This window comes from Bombus terrestris, chromosome 10, assembly GCF_910591885.1.
Source record: "Bombus terrestris chromosome 10, iyBomTerr1.2, whole genome shotgun sequence".
Taxonomy (NCBI): domain Eukaryota; kingdom Metazoa; phylum Arthropoda; class Insecta; order Hymenoptera; family Apidae; genus Bombus; species Bombus terrestris.
The window spans coordinates 6,821,288-6,838,721 of record NC_063278.1 but is presented as its reverse complement, the minus strand read 5'-3'; the positions used below and the strand labels follow the sequence as shown (position 1 = coordinate 6,838,721).

The window sequence follows — 17,434 nt, the reverse complement described above, 5'->3', positions numbered from 1 at the left end:
GCGATCGAGATATCGTGTCGGCCAGAAAGCAGAGACGCGTGCTACGCGCGCCGTCGTATCGATAGCTATTGTGCACCCGCTTTCAAATCGTTCCTAGTAAAGGTCCAGACCGCGATCAAGGGGACCCGTCGCTGTTTTAAACCAACCACCCATTTTCCTGGGGTCGAGCTCCTTATCTGAACGCATCTGGGACTGCCACGCGTACAGCTTCTTCTCTGGTTAAATGAATTGCGAGCGATACCGTGATTCCTTGATCGCCGGATGATTCTTCTAGAATTCCGAAGGCAGAGCATCATCTCTACCCTTGCATTGTACTAATTTTCTCTACGATCAGAGACCTTGACTCTTACTTATAGGGCTCCGCTTATTCTATCCATTCGAAAGTATCAATTGGAGATCGTAAAATTTTATTCGCTAAATCCCATCGAATTAACAGTCCTTTTAACCTTCGAACGACGATCGTCATGTAGATATTTCACGTTTATTTCTGACTAAATTACATGTACGAATTATTATTCTATGAAACTATACGAACGATTTCATTTCTTAAATTAATTTCGTTATGATATCGGGATGGAAAGTTTTCTCTCTCTGCTTAATTGTTGTAAATTAAAATATTTGTCGCTTGTCACGACAGTATTCTTGCTCCGCTGGAGGATCGTTATCCCTCTTAGCAATACTATATGTTGTTTTTGTATGAAGAATCTGGTGGATCAATCGAGGGAGGCAGGCTGCTCCGATCAGGCCGGTCTCGAGATAGCTTCTGGTGCGAGGCTGTCCTCCACGGCGCGGCCCCGCGCGTCTTCTTCGAGCCTCTCCGCCGGATAGTCCCTGTGATCGTATATCACATTACTTTAATTCATATGGTAATCGCGCGCGGCGCAGTGACTACGCGGCTCCGGCGAAAACTTTCGGAACAATGCGAGGGACAATGCGAGGGGTGCGTGGGAGGGAGTGGGGAGGGGGTGGTGCACGGGGGATGTAGAGGTAGTGCGGAGGAGAGGACACCGTCGCTCGCAGAGGGGATGGAACAACGCCAGGGTGAAAGGAGGGTAGAGGCACTGGAAATGGTGGAGTTGGACGAGAACGGTGCGAATGCGATATTGAATTCGCCCCTGGCGACGTGCCTGTTATCGACAATGTCCGACCGCTGGACCGGAAGCCATTTGCTCGCTCTGTGACGAAATTTATGAAAGTTTCGCGGACCTCTCGCGGTATAATTGGGAAGGCTGCCGCATGTGTGGCAGCGCGAAGGTGGACTGGTCGACCTGTGCTTTGCACCGTCCTGAACATGTTTGTTTCACTCGAGCGCTGCTGCCCGATTCCGTTGCGGAAACGGAAGAAGCGACCCGCCCCCTGAGTATTTTCTGTCGCGTTGACGTCACTTTGACTGTTAGAGAGAATTTGACACGGGAGCTACAACAGTGTGTAGGAATATTCTATTCTGTGCATAGTGGAACAGTCACATTGTCTTTGATAATAAATATAGAAGGATATAAAATAAGATTCGCAAAATTTGGTCAGGATTCAGATTGGGAAAAGGAACGAAGCTTGGCTGATGGATTAAAAGGATTGTTGTTTCGATTCTGTTGGCAGTCGCCCCGGTGTCGGGTTCCGATAGAAATGAAATTCCCATTTCGCGATGAAAACCGCGGCTCAATCCGCGACGAATCCATATGCCGAGGAGCGCGCCATCCAATCTGAAAGTGGCCGGTTAAAGCGAACAGCTTATGCACCATACGTTTCGGGCGCATGTTCGCGCCCACGTTCGTGATTTTGTCCAGAAGCAACGAAAACCGCCGATGGAAATGAATGCCGCGTTGCTCTGGCCCAGATCCCGTTTCCGATTTTCCCTTTTCGCGCTCCATTTTCGTTCTTCGAGAATACTTTCGCGTATGGATGCGAAATAATGAAAAGTGGAGTGGTCGAAGTTTCATTCGAACTGTACAGAGCTTATGTCAGATCTGTTTCTATTGAAATTGAAACCAGAAAGCTATGTTATTTACATTGAGTGACGATTAATTCAAGCAAAGCTCTCTCTTTCTCTCTCTCTCTCTTTCTTTCTCTTTCTCTTTCTCTGGCGATCATCAAAAGTATGATAAAATCTGCAAAATTTCAGCATCCAGATTTCGGTTGAAGCGTCTGATGGAAATTGGCCGGTTGGCCATATGCGTCGATTCTCTAGTTGTGCGCGCAGAAAAGCTGGATGGGCGTCGAGGAGGTGGCGAAGCGGCAGGGTTCGGGGTGGTGGGCCGCATTACAAATTTAATCTTACAAATGGATCCGAAAACTTGGAAACAATGGAATATATGAAATGCGGCCGCGTATATCATGTCGCTAGACACGGGGTGGTTCCAGCGGCAATATTGTCAGGGCCGATCCATATTCTCCGCGAGCGTGCAGGGGGATGGGGCCCGGCTAGATCCAGAGGACGGGGGAATATCGGAGGAAGGGTGGAAAGAAAGGCAAAACACGCTGTTGGCAAGACAAGAAGTCGCGAGACACGCATGGTTCCTGTCGCGTTCTAACCAGCACGTGTGGCCCCTAGATTCTGGCTTCACATAGGTACGGAGTTATCGAGCACGCTGAGGTCGAGATACGTCGTAAAGAATTTATAACCGACTCTCTGAAAACGATTTCTCATCGATGATACTTCCTTTCCATTCCTTAAACTTTGCAGAACAGTCGGTTCCAGTTGTAGTATTGCTTCCGACTTCTTCGTCGTTTCTCTTGGGAGTTGATTAACAAATATCAGCACTTGCAACGAAGCTGATGAATTTTTAGAACAAAGCTATTTCGTAGGAAAATGGGAGGGAACGATGGACGATCCATTCCCGCGATTCGATCAAAGAATTTGTGGAGGCAAGGCACGTGTAAGCAAGCGTTTGTGGAGAGGATAAAAGAGAGGGGAGAAAGCTCGTAGGTTCGAGGCAGAGTCTACCCAGCTAGATTAGCATAAATATGGCGTCTTAGAACGGGGCAGTTTGTCATCGTTAGCAAAGCACACGCTTCCTGGGACTTGTCGAGTCACACTCCTCTGAATCGTCGTGGCCGCTTCTATTCCGCACGGGGTACCGACAAACGTTCCACAGGAAGGAAACCACCGATGTAGGTTGTTGGATACACGACGAGCGACCGTGCGAGTTAGCTAGTCGGGATTGTATCCACCCGCCGCCCTCTAGAACTCGTTTTTGCCCCTTTCCTGACCTTGCTAGTCGGAGACAGGTACTTCGGTAGCCGAACTTCCCGAACGCAGATTTCGCACTGGCTAAAGGATAACGTGATTTAGATCTCGTTCCAGGTGCTAGTTGGAGTTAAATTGCCTCCGTTCTACGCGCAGTCACGCTAGGAAAGGACACTGTAGGGATAATGTAGTCACTTTCGATGTCCAAACCTTTAGTTGTAACTTTCGTCGAACTTTCCTCGCAACTTTAAAATTTAAAATCTGTATATCACAGAAAAATGGCGTTCCTCATAGAAAGCAAAAGATGCGAATATCTTCCAGAACAGTTTTCTTCAAGATACGAGATGAATTGGCTTTTTATCGCAATTTCATAAAAGCATCGATCTATCAGTCTGAAATAGAAAGCTCGCGCAACTTTGCCGATTCATTCGATCGGCTCGCGTTATTACGATCTCGCCCTAGTATCGTCACCAATCTGCTAAAACGCATCGCCATACTTCATAAACACCCCTGCATGCCCGCAAGACGTATTAGCCTCGAGATGCCACGGCGAACGGGAGTGACATTACTTTTCTATTAGAACGATTGGACGAAAGGAAGAATCGATATCCGCGCCCATGGTTTCCGTTCGCTTTCTATCCCCCTGAAATCTATTCTACCGCCCTTGAAGATCTTATTGCATCATAGCGAAAAATGTCCACTTCCCGAAGATTTTCTAATTTAAAAGTTCCACAGACATCTATGTTTTCTTTGCAATCAATCAACAACTTCTGACAAATTCTTAGGACAGATTCGCGGATGACTTTTAGTCTTCTTCGAACCCCCGACTGCCGTACTCGAGGGAGCGTTTACCGCGGATAATTCATATTTATGACTGAACGCTTTATCAACCCCACTTGCCTCGTATACATTTAATTGAGACGTCCGTGTCGGAAGCAATAGGGTGCGAACCCTGTTGTCTCAGGGGATCGGGAACACAATGGCTCTACCACTCGATGGACGTTCGCTTCGTTTCTCTGGACTGTCGTTGACCGTCGTTAACGATCTGCATGGATTTCCTAGATATTCGAGTGCGTGTCCGGTCCGATCATTCTTGCTCGTCGCGCGATTCGTCGCGACTGATTCGTGGCCAATCGCTGACCATCGTCGTTCTTATTGAGTCACTGCAGAAATCGAGCTACGCGGTTCCTCTATACTCTATTCGATAAACCTTTATTGAAAATTTGCGTTGACTTTTATATTTCACATATTTATAGAAATCGCATAACATTTAGAATTCTCTATACCGTTTTGATTCTTCCACCTCGAATACTGCTCGTCTATCTGGAATCTCCACCCCCGGACGTATGCTGGTTCCATTGAGAATTTGTTTCCTGCAAAATCGGTAAGCCTATTCAGATAACATGCTATAACTATGATTCGTTCTTAATATCCCGTGGATTTTTTACATTGGAATAACGTAGGTTTGTAGCTGACGTTACATTTGTCTAGAGAACTGTAAATAGATACATAGACTGCCCAGATCCTCCTGTTTTTTAAGAGGTTTCAGAAAGATTCCATTATTCTACACATCTCTGTACAGGTTCTGACTAACTATGCCTTCGGCAGCTCTATCAAGCGTATCTGCAAACATGCCAAATCACTCGTCCATTTATCCGATTTCTTCTGTGAATTGCTCATGTTTAAGGAACATGTCAGTAACTCGTCTTTATTCTCGCACCATACGTCATTTCCTATTAATTGTTAATTACTTGTTCATTTATATCGATCTTTTTCTGTACCAAAGGATTATTAGTATTATTATTTACGAGTTTCTAAGATATCTATCGTTTCAATAAATATTTATTTAAGTTTGCTGTAAATTATAGCAAATCGTAGTTGAGATTTTGAGTATACCTAGTGTTACGTCAGGCTACTCTTTACCTAGACCAGGCCATGGACCGTGGGCAGAATGGCAATCAGATGTCTTCGCCTCTTTATGGCTCACTCTTAATAATCCCAAGTAATCTCCATAAATCCTAGAAATTTCCTATCTACTAGCCTTCAGACCAAACAGATATTCTTTCACCGAACGGTTTCTAGATTTTAGAATAGAATTTAGATTTTATGTCTTCTACGCATTGACAACGGGAAGTTGGGTTTTCCTACTGGTCATATTACCTCAAAGACAGTTAGCATCCTTCCTCATCCACCAACATAGCAATTAGCCAATTACCAACGAAGTCTATGTCCCTCACTCTTTTTAACGAAACTTGTCCTAAACGAATCAGATCATCTCATGTCCTTAGATCCATCCATTCCAAGCTTTCCTCCGCCACAGCGCCGTCACCAAACGGCACTGATTTTCCTTCTTTCATACAGTCAACATATCTTTGATCGGGCACACCCTTAGATCAGTCACATACGTAACTCATGCATACGCACCAGCGTAACTATCTTTTCTACAAAGTTGTTGGAATAAAGCATTAATTCATACTCGTTATACCAGTGTCATAGTCAATTTAACCACCTCTATTATCCTAACCGAAATAGGGGATCGATCATTTCGTGGTGTCGATTATCTAATCGTAACGGGAATTTACGACTCCCGTTGGCGTGCTCCTTCGCGATCGCGTCTCCCCGCGAGTGGTCGAAACACCTAGACATATTATCGCATTTTTCGATGACATTCTTTGTTCTAAGATCCAAAGATATCCTGAAGCGAACAAATTACAAATAAATCGGCCATCAACGATGAAGAAATCAGTAGGTTCGGCGAGTTCTCCACGAAGAAAGAGGTGGATTTACGAGCTGCTCCCAGAGCGAACGATTACGCGCTCGTAAAGAAGCTCGTAAGTGGAATCGTTCCCGTGGCGCGTTCTCACGATCAGTCCGAGCGATCGTCATCGAAGGCGCGCAGGGCCTTTTAGCGATTGCACCCATGTATCTGGCCCGTCGATTGAGTTATCGCGCGATAGCCCCGACGCCACCGGCCAAGTAATTGAACCAAAAGTTTCTCGCCACCGGTTACCGATCCTCTTTCTATCCTTTCTCTTCCTCCCTTTCTTTCCTTCGAACGATGCGACGCGAGGAATACGAGCAAAGAGGAGGAAGAAGAACAGACAGAGAGGAAGAAAAAGAAGAAAACGAAATTGGAAAGTGTCCGCGGGAAGTTGCCGACGCCCGACCACTATTATTATTATCGGTCGACACAGGCCGATCCCCCCGCGATCGGCTTTTAATCTTCAATCGTCGATCGGCCTATTAGGCGGGAACAGGCGAATGGCCCGTAATTGAAACTCTGTTATCGCGGCCTTCTACGTGATTGCATCGGTAGCGCGAGGCCGAATCATTCGCGTTTATCTGCCGGCAAGAAGTTCTCGCGCGATCTCGCGGCTCGTCGATGAGATCGCTCGCCAAACCGTGTCTTTTTAGCCGACACCCACCCTTCCAAGAAGAAACTTAATGAAATCGGAGCTACGGATATCGCTCGATCTTGTTCGTCCACAACGTACCGCTGAACGAACGTTCCGTCGTATCTGCATCGTAAATTAATCTCCTCTCGTGGAATATGTTAATAGCGATCGTACGAGGATGGTTCGCTATCGAATAAGAAAACAGGTAACAGGCTGATGAAAATTTTTAAATATCGTCGATCGATGTTACGAGGAGATGCTAGAGGCTTGGGATTTTTTTCTAGAGGGAGAAGATAATTGATTTCTCTTTTTTACGATCCGACGACGGCTCGATGGACAAACAAAAGCTTTCGACTATCGATCCTTTCTCGTGGTCCCGCTTCCATACTTTTCGTCCTGCGATCCCAGAGGGTCCGCTCCGGATCCATAAGTATTTTCTCAGATTGAAAAGCTTTCGGCATGAAATATGGGTCAGAGATATGGGCGCAACCCTTCTACGGTTTTAATGGAATTAGTATTTAATACTGGTGGGTGTTGGGGGCGCGAAAGGGGCCGGCCGAAAAGGGGGAAAAAACTAAGTGGTTCTGTCCTGTTAGGAGCAGTCTCCCGTTTACCGGTATTGCCTTTGCAGAAAATTTACTACTCGTTAGAGGCCTCGAATTAAAAGGCCGTCGCGCAAGAGCACGGATAACGTCCGGAAGAAAAAATACTGCCCCCCGCGATTCCATTTGTGCCGTCTATGGACCTTGGAAGGGACGGTGGCTTGCTGAAGAAATAGAGGCGGTTCCCAGTGAAAAACAAGCAACGAATCGAACGTAATACGTCACTGACGATTACGAAGCAAATGGCAACAGGATATCCTCAAATATTTCCGAGATTCGTATCGGTCTGGCTTGTACCATGTGATTAAACTGTAGATTAAACTATTAAGCAGCAGTACCGATTGCTTCTGTTGTACCTAGTGTTGCATGTGGAATTTCACTTCTTTAAATTAATCTGACAAACATTAATTTTGCCTCGGAATCAGATTGATTCAAGTCCATGATTGTATTTTTTTACTAGGAACTTTCGGCTAAAAGTTTATAATCGTCTGAGCTCTTACAGAAAATTGCCAGCCTTTAAGATACTCCAAATATTGATCGATTAAGTTACGTACGACTTTTGCCTTTGATTTATGTTCAATGAATATTTCTTGTTCGCAGGAAATTAGCAATATCAGACATTCCCGACAAACTAAAGCGACGCGTCCTGTTCGCCAAAGGGACTTCCATATTGAAGGGAAGAAAGCGTCGCAAACATCGACGAGCTAGCGCAAAACCTCGAACAGCGATTTTAACACGAACACTTCTGCTTGGTGGGTTCGGTCAATAAGCGCAATAAACTCATTCCGCGGTTTACTGCGAATCGCTTTACAGCCGTCTCGGTTACGACGTCACCTATTCCGCTTCTCTGACCCTTCGCCACTTTGCTCTATTCCCTCCACCTCTCTTCCTTTCTCTGTCCTTCGTACATTTCACCCTTCGATCGTTCCATCGTTTTCTTTGTCGTTGAAAGTCCAAGCGGAACGGGGAGAGGAACTAGTTACCGAAACTGCGCTAGTTTAAATTACGAGCAGCGGCGCCTTCGCGATTTATTTTTGGGGGCTGCCACCCCCTCGGCAACCCCCGCGGGCATCCGTAAAACTATACCGAGTGACACTGTCTACTTTATTTCACGAGCCTCGTTTCGCCATTCCCGTCGTCCCTCTTTCGCCACTTTGTTCTTGCAAGTTTCTTTCTACGCGAAACTCTCAATGTTAACGGGGTGAAAAGCAGGAAAGTTCGCGACCGTTTTGAAGACGCTGAGATATTGCCCGCTCATCGGTCGACGATGATATAAAATGCTCGTCGCGGACCGGGACGTGGACTACTGTTTTATATCGTTATCGGGGCCAACAGAAGACTGGGCCGTGATTTCGTGCCACCAAATTTTCACTGCTCTCTGGGAAAAAGATTTAAAGCGGCGTTTCCGTTTCACGGCGATAACTCGACGCTGGTGTTTGCGAGCTCGTCGTAGTTCCTCGAAGCTTTCTTGAATGGAAGCACTTGCCGGCCAGCCTTCTTCGCTCGCTCGAACTTTGTGTAGCAACATTCGTAGCTCGCACGAAATCTTGTCGCTATGTATCTCGCAAAAACTGTATCGTTCATTTCCTCTCTCTTTTTTTTAACGGTCTTCCATTATAAAAGTTCATCAATTTTGTCTATACGTATCTACGTTCTAGTCGCCTAAAAATCTCAGGCGTTAAATTCTCTGTTAATTCCGTAGCCGTGCAAGTTAGCTCGATCGAGGCGATTCATTGGGAATTTTCGGAGGAAAAAAGTGGAAAGCACGGGATCGGTAGCTAGGTCTCGTCCCTCCTATCAATCTCGTCCGTTCGTTCCCTCTCGCTCTCGGACATTTACATGGCAATAGCTGATGTACCTACACACCGGGCCGGGTTGTTCCCCGAGGCCAGAATTGAAACCACCTCATTACCAGCCGTTGGTTGGGGGTTGCGTGGAAGGGGTTTGCCAGGAAGGGGGGCGGGCGAGGCTGCTGCCGCCGGAGAATCCGTTTTGCGAATATTGGAGGTAATGTCGCGAGCGGTTTTATACAACACCCGTTCCGCCTTTTTCAGGCACCCCTCACCACCTCCATCCGCCCCCCCCCGCCAGCAGACTTATTTCAGCCCGTATTACGGCCGGTCTGATGAAAAATGGAAATAGCTATCCTTCGGTACTCCCGTCGACGCTCTTTTATATTTTAACACTGGACAAGAATTCTTGTTTCGCGACGAAAACGCGATACAACGTGTAATCACGACGAACTTTGTCATTTTCTAAGCACTTAATTATTAACACGAACGGTCGAGCCGATTATTTAGCAAGGTATTTTTACGGCGCGACGAAAGCTCGTTTCGTAGGGGCCAGGAATAACAGAACAGGTTCGGTCGAAGGCATAGGTGCGCGGAGAATAGAGTTTCCGAGCAGATGACACGTTCGCCAGGGCGGAGATAAGGGAACGACTCTCGTAACACGAGTACGAAGATGCCCGCATTACGAAACACGAAGCGGCAGTCGCCTTTACGACGCCGCGATACGGCTAAACGGGGTTGGATCACGCCCCGCGCATAACAACACCAATCCCTTCCGTGGCTCGGCCATGGAACGCGGCAACTTTACAAGTTTAATTAAACGTTTGCCGTAACAACGCCACGAAAGGTTGGCGAAGAAAGCGCGCCCGGATCTTCCAGTCTTAACGGCGATGTCTCGATAACACCCCCTCAACCGCAACTGCTTCTTGCTCTCGAAATTCTGTTTAAAGTTCGATCTCGAAAAGAGACTCGGGAGACCTTGCTGTTTAGAAATCGAGGGACAAGTCGCCTCGTGTCTTTTCTACCATTTAATTACTATTCCTCTCAGTTCGTACGAAAATGCAACACGTAATCGATTTCTCTCGGGCGCCAAACTCGGCGAGAACGTTCGAAAGTTTCCCAGTTTGAAAGCGGACGCAACTAAGAGTTCTGCGAGTACACGGAAGCGAGAAGTTTCGCCACGATCGGTTTCAGGAACTTCACTCCGCTTCCGTTCGCCGAAAAGGAATGGACTCGCCGTGTCGGGGGCATATTGGTAATCTCGAGCGCGGAGAATATTTCTGCCAACGTTTCCATCTACCCGCGAGCACCGACCAACCCCCTGGGTCCGCTCTATCGCAGTCAAGATGGCCGACTCTATACGGTACACTACGATTTCCATTTCTATATAAACTTTCCGGCGTTCTAGATCTTAGCTTTTACTCGATGCGACGCGACGCGGCGTATTTTCTCTCGGAAACGATGGGACATTTTTTTAACTTACTCCTCGGAACCAACCTTCTGACCAATAATACGATATTTGAGACGTAGTACGATTTTATATAACAATGTCGCACTCCTGTAATATCTTATTCTTCGTACATCTTTGAATATAGGATATATAAAAGATGATCGAGTGATGTCTGTTTCATGGAGACAAGAATTAGGAATTTCTGGTGACAACGTTCTGTACTTTAGTAAAAATGAATAAAAAAAAAAAAAAAAAAAGCTCACGTGCTTTCCTTTTTTATGAAACGAGTCAGAATCGTCGCGTTGTAACGTTACGAATATATCTTCCGGGGTGAATCTTCAAGACGTTTCGGGGGCGGTCAAGATGGCGTCCCGGTGTACAGTGTGCTCTACCTTATATTAGCATATAAACTCATAGCCCCCAGCAAAGGCCACTTGCGCTTTGATTTATGTACTAAATATGCCTTACTCGCAAACCAAGCACCGTTGAAGCTCCCTGGAAGAGCAACACAGCTTCTCGTTGCCGAGTTCCCGCTGCTGAATTCTTGCAAGCATCCCCTTTTGTTTCATCTCCGGTACACCGTGTTTCCGTTCTCTATATTTTCCTCTTTTTCCTCGATTTTCCGAACCGCAACGATTCTATGCGAAAATTTTTACACGAAACGACTATTTTCTTTCCCATGCTCGTTCTTTCGATTATTTTGATACTTCTTTTTTTACAAGAAAAATTTCCAAGCATTGGTATGAGAACTTGGAACGGAAGAAATCTGGTAGAGTACGATGCCACAGGTTTTCGAGCAAAGCATTTTAAGCGACGTTCTTCGAGTAAAAACACCGCGTGACAGGAGCGTGGCACGGGGCAGCGAATCGCTCGTACGCTACGATAAGTATGGTAATACGTTAGAATTAAAAGTCCGGTTAAGCCGGTAATAATTCAAGATCCGCGGGTGTATCAAGGCGAATAAGCATAAATGAATAATTGCGCGATAGATAATTTAACGTGCACGCTGCACGTCGGCCGACGTGGCGCGCGATCCGCTCGCGTTTGTTATCCGCCGACTCTCGACGTTCCTTTAATTTCTCCGATATTTATCCCACGAAACCACGCGGAAAACCATGTACCGGCGAGTAAAAAGAGCGTTCCTTATCTTTGGAACAAAACGTCGAAGTGATTGGAACCGTGTTCTCCGCGTCGATCCGGTCTTCCACGCTGCGAAGGTTTTTCGTTCCTCGAACGGGAATGCAAATCACGAAGATCGATCGCCCGTAGCTGTAATTCTTCCTTCAGCATTTGTATTTCATTGCAGGCGGTCTATCGCGGTTGACGATATTTGACTTTTATTAAATTCGACGAGATTATTTGTTTCGCCCCGTCTATTCCAGGGAAACTGTTAAATATTTTTCCTTGTCACCGTTCCGACTCTCTTTACATTGTAAAGGTATCGATTCTGTAAAGCATTATTATGTATTGCATCGTTTATATTGTCATTTCGAGAACTTCCATTGACTCCGTGGTGCGGGCAAAATTATGTGACCTGTCAGCTTTTCACCGGTGAACACTGGAAGATGTAAATCCAAGAGCGCAAGAACCATTCGACGATTCTATATACTTTGTCTCCTCTTGATTCCGGATTATCTTTGGTAAAACATCATCGAGAAGCATTCCGTGGCTAAGATTTTGGCCGACGGCGGCCCCGCTCGACGGAGTAACCTAGTTTGCGAAGTCGTTTATGCATATCACGCAATTTTCTTACGGTTTCGGCCGTGTTAAAATATGTATGGAATCGAGTTAAGCCGGCGCGGCGTGCAGTCCGGCGGCGGGTACAGGAAGCCGCGGAAGCTGTTACCGAGCCATTTGCATGGCATCACGGCGATTTCGTTAAAACAACCCCTCCGTTCTCTCTCTCTTTCTCTGTCCCTCGGTCTCGTGGTGTCTAGCCGTGCCCCTCTCTCCTGCTCGGCAACTCGATTTACCGAGCGCAATCTAAATACACGGTGTTCCATTACGCTGCAACCGCGGTGCCCTGTCGCGGGATATTTCGTCGAATGTTGAAATTGATGTCGCCGCGTTTTCGTGTTTCGTTTGTTGGAAGCGTGTCGTCCCAGCGAATAATCGCCGTGTTTTGTAATGTCAATCTCGAGCTTGAATTTGAATTTCACGGGAATATTCTGGCGGTCGATATCGGAAAATTTGCAAGTGAACAAACCGGGGGGTGGGGGGGGGGGGGTGAAATTTGTCAGCAAATTTCAAAATGGATTGACAGAGAAATCCGAGGATCGGGAAGGCGAAAGATTATGAGAATAGTTGCATGGCGACAAGATCGGTCTCGACTGCAATATTTCCCGTTTCCGAGAGACATATGCACGACAAGGCAAAGGGAACCATTTTAGATCGCGGCACCCCCTTTTTCATCCTCGTGACGGAGGCACCATGCCAGAAGTTACGACGTTCGCGAAGCGAACCAGGCAACGAAAGGGAACAACAAAGCCGTAGAAAGGGAACCAGGAGGGAAAAAGAGAAAGATTGGCGCCGGCAGACTTTTGTTTCCGAAGAAGCATAAAAATCGTTTCTCTTGCGTGGCTGTCGTCCCTTCGCCACCCCCCATAGACAGTTTTATGTGTCTCACATTAATTTGCATAATCGAATAGAAAAATCTGAATAACGCGTCTTCGCGACCTCGTCCGTCACGTGAATCGACTGCCCCTTCCCTCTGCCCTCCAGAAATCTGCCTTTTCACCCCTGCTGTCGTATAGCCCCTTTAGAACGACTACCTGATTGCCCAATCGTCGATTCACGTATTTCCCGATGGGTAAACATTTGGAAATTTAACGACTTCCGCAAACAGAGCAGATTAGGATTGGTTGTTTAATGATAAAATAGAATGCAACGAGGGGATCGTCGAAAAAGTCGGTTCCCTCTCGTTTCAACGATCGCAAAGAAAAATCATCCTTTTGTCGGTAGTAGATAATGTAGAAAACAGTAGCTACATTTGTTTCCCAACGAATGGATAACTCTTCTAATGAACGAAGGATCGTGTACTAGCTGTCGAGGGCTTATCGTACATTGAACGAACGCACCCCACGGTTGATACAGGAGAAATCTACTCTACAGCATTCAAATATCGACCGCGTCGATGCTAACGAAATCAAGACCGAACTCTAGCTCGTGAAACTGAAAAGTATTCGTTGCATTCCACAGCTATAGGTGTCGTCACTTTGCGCTTTTCCAAATTTTTAACGAAAGAACTGCATAATGCTTTTAATCCTCTGCAAAACTTCTAAATCAGCCGGGATTAATTTTCACTACGCGAAAGCAGTTATTGCGAGCTGTTCATTGAATGCATTTTACATGATAGAACGTTGCAATTAACGCGAATAAGCAATTGCTCGTTATGTTTTGATAATTTTATACAGGAGCAGGCAACACCGCGACGTTATAAATGGCGAATTAAATGATTTAATCAACCGAACCGATCCATTGATTATAAGGTACGCGAGCGTAATTCGCAAATTACACGAGAGTATCCCCATTGGTCAGGATCGATGTTGAAAGCGTAATGAATATCAGATTTACTTTTCAAATGACCAAGCCAATATTCCAAAATTAGACCTCATTTTGACAAAAAAAAAAAAAAAAAGAGAAAGAATAGTCACGCGCCACACCAGTTCGGTTTATTACCAGCCATTTACTATTCAACATCGCAAAATGCTTCTGATTTCGTAACACTTTGTAATTAATAATTTAACATCTAACAAAATGTTGTAGCAATTCGCTATTTAATTCGATAGCCGAAAACTGCGATATAATCGAACGAAATGAAAATTTGAAGAGAAGACAGAAATTAAGTGTTGAAAACGCAAAACCCGTCCGTGGAGGCATACGATGGTGGAGAAAGAAGTGGAAATTGGCAAATTGCCTATCAACACGAATCACCGGCCCATTCAATATCCGCGCGAAATATTGCGGCAAAATTCGAAGGGTGGAAATGTTGGCAGACCAAGGGGTGAGCCTCGTACGTTCGAAGAAATAGCGTTGTTCCAATAATTACCTTTCGCCCGTGCCACTCTCGTCTCTGTCGTTACATATATCATTGATATTCTATCGTCGAATAATAGCAAGCAAAGAACCAAGTAAAACAAAAATTGGGACCAGAGTGGATTGTAAAGAGCGAAACGATGTACGAGCTAAGTTAACTAGAATTAACGAGGATTGTTCAGGACGAATCCGTGGAAGATGTCCACAGTAACGGACGGGCTGGTTGATTCGGCTACAAAGGGGCTCTTCACGAATCGGTGCGGCACGTACGACAGTCTTCCGGACGTGCCGGACTTGATTACACCCCTTTGAAAGGAAAGCGATACGACCGACAAAGCGTCTTTGTGCGTTGTTAGGGATTTCCCTGGAGACATTTGTAATCCTGTAGGAGCAGGTGAACGCATTATGCGACCCCCAGTTTACGTTTATGTTAGAGGTTGGCTATGTAACGCGTGCGTGGCCGTACATGGTACATACACATACTATATATGTAACGCCATTAACAACGCGCGCGAAGGTACACTAATGTATCACAGGTTCGATCGTGTATCAAACGGCCGTTCGCGCGAATCAATCGCAATTAAACGGTATATGAATTCTATCGAGATTACGAAGAAATGCAAATGCTTTAGGTTCGATGCTTTTGGAAATGAACTACGAGATAATACGAGATCACGTTTTCATACCAATTCGAGTCTCATCGTGCGTTACGACATAACTTGCGAGACACTTTCGTGTACTCGAAATATACGTATTCACGACAGAGTTGCGTAACATTGTGAATCATTACACAGTCGCCTGTGTTTTGTAACATTGTTGTAACACGTTGTCGAGGCTCCGGGACGCTTGGCATTTTGGAAGTTGCCGAGCTTCCCAACAATGTTGAAAATAGTTACGGAGGTTTCGCGAGCGTCGTAATATCGTCGCCAGATATCCAAGAGTTCTGACATGTTTTAAAACCTTGGAACAATACGCGGCAACGAATCATAATTGGAAGAGAGGGAAACAGCCTGGCTTGGCTATGGCGCACCTCGACCACGTTTTTCTCCTGCTCTGTTCTAAGGACTACCGTGCATATTCATCCGCGGGCATCTCCTTTTCCACGAGCCATCTGCGCGCGATTGCAAATACGGCTGGCACTGGCAGCGGCCAGCGTAGACGTAAAAAGGACGATTCGTCGAAAAGATAGCCGCTCGCGGGCTGTGTCAGGACTTATGAGCACGAGCATACACGTGGCATCGTGGTTCCCGTCGCGGCCATTTACAGTCAGCCTTGTCTTCGCCCGTTTATGGTCGATCGCTTGAAAAACCGCCTCTGCCTCTCTCTTTTCCCCTCGCTCTTCCATCTCTGCGCCTCTCTCGTTGGCCGAATCTTCGTTTCGCGATCGTCCGATATCGTTGTCCGATCAGCGCGAAACTTCCACTAGAGTCGGACGAGGCTCGCTCCTTTGGCCGATTCTACTCGATGCTCTTACGATCCTTGCAAGAGAGACAAAGGAAAGCTTTTTAATCTGCCGGCGGAAGAGAAGTCGCAAGGTTCGTGAACGCCCCGGTCCAAGTTCCAATTGTCCGTTTCTTTTCTACAGAAAGTCCTTTGAAGACGACAGACTGTCGATGATCGAGGAATTCGTATACGGACGTTGTTTCTTCGAAAGTTTCTCCGTGGCCAAAAGTCGGCATGGCGGGTGAAAAAGTGGCTGGCGGAGAAAGATTTGGCCAAGCTGTGGTCCTTAAAAGGACCACAGGGGCAAGAAGAGGAGGAAGAAGGAGTCGAAGAAGTAAGTCCCAGGTGCTCGGTGGCTCCGTTTCTGGCACGGTGCACCTTAGAAGGCGTCAGATTGTCAGCCTTTGTCTGTTCTGTTTCTTTCTCTTTCTCCGCTGCTCTCTGTACTTCTCTTTCGCTGCTTTCTTTCGAGAGTCTCGAGGAAAAAGCTTCGCGGATCGTACGGCTTCGTGGTTGGCTTTCGACGAAATGTCAGCGCCAAGAAACCGTTTCGTTTCAGCGAATCGCTTTTACTCGGCCAGCCTTGATATCCTCGTTTGTTACCGTTCTTCCGTCGTATTTTCGTCTTTTATCGACGACGCTTTAAGAGTTACAGAGATAAGCGCCACCGTGTCCCGGTAACCGGGCATCGTTTATTGGCAAGACTTCCCTTCCGCGGGACTTTGAATCCACGGTTTCACAGAGGCAATTAAGTCTCCGTAGCTCCTCTTACTGTTCCGGAAACAGACAATCCTCTCGTCTTATGAAAGAGTTCAAAGCGCGTTAAGATGAGCGAATGGAATACGAGCGAGAACTGCAGCAGATATTGCGCCGGGTCTCTGGGTCTCGCCTTAACGAGCCGTGGCTGTCGTTGAAAAATGAAGCTCAAAGAAACGCTTAGTCGTTTCGAAGGTGTTGCCTTCGAAATTACGAAGCCTCGTCTTCCACCACTGACTCGGAAATTTGGATGCAAAACAGGGGACAAGCTCGAACGACCGAAACAAATGACTCGACGTCTCTCTGTTATCTTCCTCGGAACGATCCATTCGAAGCTTTCGAGTGGCAAAACCCCGCAGATCGCGGTTTCTGTGCTTTCACCTAACGGAGGACCGGCATGAACCGAAGAAGCGGAACTACCAATTCTCTCGGTATATCCACTGAGTTACAAGATCGATGCCCTCGAAGACAGAACGAGTGGTCGATTGGTTCGAATCGACTCTGGTTTTTAAACGCGCCTATTGTACGCCGAACGGATCTCGAGCACGTTCGTTCTCTCTTCTCGTTTCCTTTTTCACTTTTCATTACTCTCCTTTTTTTCTTTTCTTTTTAACCCAGCCCCCTCGATGGTAATAAAACGCGGGCTTCACTTACTTCCGCGATATCGCTCCTCCTTTTTTATGATGTTCCACCGGTACGATATTATGGATCACTCCGTTGTCGTAGTTTCTCCTATGAAAATGGAAATCAGCCATCGTGCCGGAAGATACGTATGAAAA

At 46.4% G+C, this 17,434-nt stretch overlaps 1 long non-coding RNA gene across 2 annotated transcripts in view; it reads right to left on the bottom strand.

The window, feature by feature from the left end:
* Positions 1-444: 444 nt before the first annotated feature.
* LOC125385787 overlaps positions 445-17,434 on the bottom strand; it is a 130,254-nt gene continuing 113,264 nt past the window's right edge. For both annotated transcript variants that reach the window (XR_007225412.1, XR_007225413.1), the window contains one exon: positions 445-831. This is a non-coding gene — a long non-coding RNA (uncharacterized LOC125385787). The remainder of the gene's footprint in view (positions 832-17,434) is intronic.